We start from the raw sequence: 4,669 nt of genomic DNA, 5'->3' as shown, positions 1-4,669 counted from the left end.
GGACAACCTCTGCCCCGGAAGAGGATCTCGAAGTTGGCCCGGTGGAGGAGGAAGTTGGTGGTTGCTAGGCGGCCGGGAGACGCAGCGTGGGTCCCGGAGCTAGTTCAGAAACCGGGCTTCTTCCAGTCTCCCGGCAGGAAATTTGTTTCTTAGCGCCCTAACTCCTAATGGAAAGACGGCTGGAGGAAGGACTCAGATTCAGAAGGGACTTGCCAAAGCCGCCAACATCCTGGTACGACCCCTGTGGTTGGGCTACAGCGGGGCGACAGCCTTCAGGAGACAAGTCACGTCTGTAGGGTGTTACCTAACTTAAGGAACCCTACGGAGTGGTTTGAAGGAGGCAGGTGGAGGCACTGCTTCTCACGTGCTTAGGAATTGCCCTTTCAGGACGTGAACGGTGATTAGAACTTGGGGCTGACTCTGGGGAAAGCAAAGGAAGCTCTGGTACTGTTTAACCTTCCTTTGGGATCCAGTGGAGGAGCAGTGGCCTGGAAGCCTAACGGGGTGAGAACGCCCAGGTTCTGAGCTGGATTGATATTACGACTTATGTAGAGCTCACACAGTAAACTACTTTTTGGAGGACTTGCTTGAATACTTTTTAAAGCAAACTTGTTCGTGTATCCTAGCCAGTCTACATTCTGGTTCCAAGGCTCAACTTCCTCGTGGAGAGCAGCCACATGTATGCTAAGCAAGCGCTCTTACCATTCAGCTACAACCCCCAGTGCAAGACTGCTTTTGAGCACTGATTCTTTAAGTCTACTGTGATTGGCCTATGGTCTTGAGGCCAGAGACCTTACTACCATTGCTTTTTGTGGTTACCTGGTAGACCTGTACTAAACCTTCCTTCATTCTCCCCAGATTCATTTAATGTGCTTGTTACTCAGCTTTTAAACCAAATATTTACTCATATTTTTGTGTGAGTCGACAAGTCATTTGGTGGCTGCCAACTTTGTGTGGCCTGTGTTCATCATACTGAACTTAGGAGGAAATATTTATTTTTGGTCATGATTTCACGAATTTCAGCCCATAGCAGGTTGGCTGTGTTGCTTTGGAACCTCCGAGGGGAAGAGCATCATGATGGGAATCATGTAGCCGCCCACTTAATGGTTCCTGGGAAGCAAAAAACTGGTGAAGCCCCAGTCCAAATGTCTCGTGTAAGAGCACATCCCCAGTGGGTTGGAGACCACCCTGTTCTACAAAGCCAGAACAGCCAGGGCTGCTACACAGAGAAAACCTGCCTCAACCAAAACCAAACCAAAACTCAACCTTCCCTCCCCGCCCCCCCCCCCTCGCCCAGGCTCCACTTCCTCACTTCCTAAAGCACTGGTTCTCAATCTGCAGGTCACAACCCATGGTGGTGGTGGTCAGCACATGAACTGTCTTACAGGTCACAGCATTAGAAAGGTTGAGAAACACTGCCCTAAAGAATCCACCACCTCTAAAGTGTCAAAGGAGCCTTTACAGGACACTCAAGAGCCTAACTCTATCATACATCCCAGTTGCTGTACATGCACTACTCGATTAAGTTATGTGTGGCTCTGTGTCTCCATCGTTGAGAATGTGCATTTTTATTCAAGTATCTCAGAACCATGTATATGCCTGTGCTGGGGATTTATAGTTGCTGAGATAAGAGGTAATGTATCTGGGTTATGTATTTACTAAGTGGTGGTAGTTCTATGAAAAACTGGGGATGACTGAGGATAAACAAGACAATAACTGCCCTTTTAATTCACCCTAAATCTTTAAGATCCAAAAGTCTATCAAAAGTACATTATTAATATAATTTAAAGGACTGAAGCTCTAATTCAGTATTAGCCATTTGGCTAGGAAGCAAAAGGCCCTAGGTTCAACCCCCGGGAGAAGGGGAATCCCACAAAACACTAAAATCAAAAAACAACACAAAACAAAAAGCACACAAACCCACCAAAATCACCGAACTATCTGACCCTGCAAGACTCAGGACCAAGGGCAGAAATTCAACCTTATTAATTTTTGCATCCCAGAACCTTGCATACGCTGTGGGTTGCAGCTGTGGGCTGACTCCAGGGAAAGAGAAGCAATGGCGAGTGCACACGAGGACTTATAATGGACTAGCCTGACAGCTACAGAGGCTGAGAAGCCCTACAACCTGCTGCCTGCAAGCTACAAAATGGTGACAAGAGTACTCAGTCAAATATGATGAGCCTGAGCCAGGAAGGGAAGGAGACAGATTTCCCAACTCAAACAGAAATCAAATTCACACTTCCTTTTCTAGTTTGTCCTTCAACAGATTTCACTCAGTCTATATTCAACACCATCCACTTCCACACAGAAATAGTCTTAGCCACCTGGGCATCTCTTAGCCTAGTCAAACTATTAACATTAGTCATTATATGGGTACGCAAAAGCTGGTTTGTGTATGAACTTGGCCAATTAGGACCCTCAAGAAGCTTCCACATAACTATTTTAGAGCAACAATCCCATGAGACAAGTGCTATTTAGTCCCGTAACTTCCTGAACTCCTGACCTTCCATATTTGGAGACTACTGGTTAACCTGTTCTACAGATTCCCGTCCTAAATAAATGCTCCATTGCTCATGTCAAGGTGGTTTTCGTTTGTAATATACACATTTGTCAGGACATGATATATTAACTCACATGATTTTAAATATTTATTGAAGCAACAGAAATTCCAAGTATATTTAGAACAAAATTTAAAAACTAGGGCTGGGGATGTAGTTGGCAGAGTGTTTGCCCAGCATCCACAAAAGGCTGGCTCCAATCTTCAGCATGACATAAACTAAGTGAGTGCTAAGGGGCTCAAGAGGTTCCTTGTTCAAGGACACATGCACATACCCACAGACATATACAGTTCAAAGTTTCAGATTAGCCTCAGCTATAGATCAAGTGTGGGGCAAACATGTCATTGTCTCAATAAGAAAACCATTCTATGTGCACACTTAAAAAATGTTCATGTGCCAGGCAGTGGGGATGCATGCCTTTAACCCCAGCACTCAGGAGGCAGCAGTAGGGGTTTGAGGTCTGCTTGGTCTATCCAGCAAGTTCCAGGACAGCCAGGCCCCCACCCCCTGCCTCAAAAAACAAAAACTTTCATCTATACACATTACTGATTAGACTGCATTTCAAGAACTAATGGGGGCTACAGAAACTGCTCAGTGGCTTAAGAACATACATTGTTCTTCCAGAGTTTGGTTCTCAACACCCATATTAGGCAGTAACTCTAGTTCTAGGAAAATTGAACACCTCTAGTCTCTGAGGGCACTGACATGCATACATGTTTAAAAAAATGGTAAAACTGAGGATCATGGTTAATGGATGACCCTATCAACCAGTCTATCCATGATTAAAATTTTTGATGTGCCATAGTTAGGTAGGGTCTTCCATAAACTGTGGCTATTCAAGGAACAGTAATCCTGTCTAGATGTTAAAAATCTCAAGTCCCTTTAATATTAAAAACTGGCATTAAGAAACTGTAACTCAGGCTAGTGAGATGGTTCCACTGTTAGGTCCAGAATTCAATTCCCAGCAACCACATGGTAGCTCATGAACATCTATCTATAAAGGGATCTGATGCCCTCTTCTGGCATGTAAGTGTACAACACAGAACATTTTAAAAAATAAAACAACACAAAAACAAAGTAACATTCTCTAACCTCTAGTAGATATCTAAGCATAGTTGATTCAGACTGAGTGGTTAATCTTCACTGTCTAGTGGACAGGTCTTAAAATCATCATAAAAACACACTGTTGGATGTGTTGAGGGTGTTTCCAGGACAGCTTAACTCAGCAAGTGTAACTCATCTTGGATGCAGGCAGCACCATCCCATGGGCTAGGGCCCCTGGTCAGAGTGGAAAGTGGAAAGTGAAGGGAGCACCAGCATCCATTCACCTTCCTGCTTTCTGATCAGGGACTCCTGCCGGCATGCCTCTTCCATCTGAGCCAAAAGTAATGTGAGCCTTAAGTAACGTGAAAAGTAACTAATACAGCATGGGGGAACAACATATTTCTCTAGCGTCTATACTCCAGCAGAGAGAAATGTTACCTCCCATGGTTATGTGGTTTCATGGCAATGGAAGATGAAGCCCAAGTACCATTTTAATTTTTGTTAGGGAGAAAGATGAAAAAGAGTGATTCCTCCTGCTTGGGCCTTGTGTGTACATGCTAGAGAAGTCCTCTACCAACTACTAGGCTGTATCCCCAGCACTTTTCCCTTAAGACAGGGTCTCACATGACCCAGGCTGGCCTTGAACTTGTAAGCCTCCTGAGTAGCTGAGATCACTTTCGTTCACAGGCCTTGCTCACACCAGTGACTTTTAGAAAGGCTTTCAGAGTAGCCAAGGAATGTATAAAATCAAGTGGTAAACTTTTTTTATGGCTTTTTTTCAAGACAGGGTTTGTCTGGTCCTAGCTAGCCTAAAATTCAGGGATCCACCTATGTCTGCTTTCAGAGAGCAGGAATTTAAAAAGCATGCAACAACACACACCAGGCCCAGTCTACACATTTTTTCTATAAAGAGCCAGACATTACGCGAGTCTACACTGCAAAAAAGAGGAGTTTGTATTAACCAAATGCTTGAGAATAGGGGCCAAGCTCAGCTGCACAGTGGTTGTAATAATGGTGCCCATGGGACAGATAGGCAGAAACAAGTGGCTGGACTTAAGTCTGGC

The sequence above is a fragment of the Meriones unguiculatus genome, chromosome 3 (genome assembly GCF_030254825.1).
Source record: "Meriones unguiculatus strain TT.TT164.6M chromosome 3, Bangor_MerUng_6.1, whole genome shotgun sequence".
NCBI lineage: Eukaryota > Metazoa > Chordata > Mammalia > Rodentia > Muridae > Meriones > Meriones unguiculatus.
Note: the sequence above shows the minus strand (reverse complement) of the source record.